Genomic DNA, 807 nt, shown 5'->3' with positions numbered 1-807 from the left:
CCCTGGATTGATTTATCTGTCATTCCTGTCATGCATTAAAGCCTCCTAAAAATACTCTGACATGATATGTGTTGGCTGGTGTGTTCAAATAATTGGCTATTTATACCTGCCCACGGGTGCTACCAATATTGGAAAAAAAAATAGCCTGTGACTCTACATAATACTGATATTTTATTCATTTTATTTATGATGTATCTTCATATTTGTCTTCTTTTACTTTGCACAGACACAGCCTGCAGTTTGTCCAAAAAGTCTCTGAATTTTTGTTGTGTGACTGTTGGTTGCAACTGATTTAGCTGCAGTTGAGTTTTTTACATAATCTGATTAGAGCAAATGGGTTATTTTTTGTAAACGAGAATAAATCACACATTTGACTAATGTTTTTTAGAGGATTAGATGTGGTTGGTTTCCCTAGCAGCAAGTCACAGACGAGTTGTTCGAGGATTATCAAAAAGCTACAAAAATGTCAATTCTTTTTGCTTTTGCAAATACTTTTGCAATTTGTTTTCAATGACAACATTCCTTTCAAACCCAAATTTGGGGATCACATTAATAAAAAACAATGGATAAGTTTTCATATAATATTAAACAATGCTTGTTTATTTTTTACTTATTCCAAAATAACTTTAAAATGTGCAATTATTAGATGGCAACTTGAATATTTCCTTAAAAACGCTCCAGTCCAGCAGTCAGCAGCAGGAGGGTGCAGAGACAACAAACAGGACAAAGACGCGCCTCAGAATTTTACCGTAGAAGAAGTCGAGTGACCCGGAAGTGGGCGGGGCCTGGGGGGGTACGTAGAAGAAG

Source organism: Stegastes partitus, unplaced genomic scaffold, assembly GCF_000690725.1.
Source record: "Stegastes partitus isolate 25-593 unplaced genomic scaffold, Stegastes_partitus-1.0.2 Scaffold458, whole genome shotgun sequence".
In the NCBI taxonomy this organism is placed as follows: Eukaryota; Metazoa; Chordata; class Actinopteri; family Pomacentridae; genus Stegastes; species Stegastes partitus.
This window is presented reverse-complemented; position numbering follows the sequence as displayed.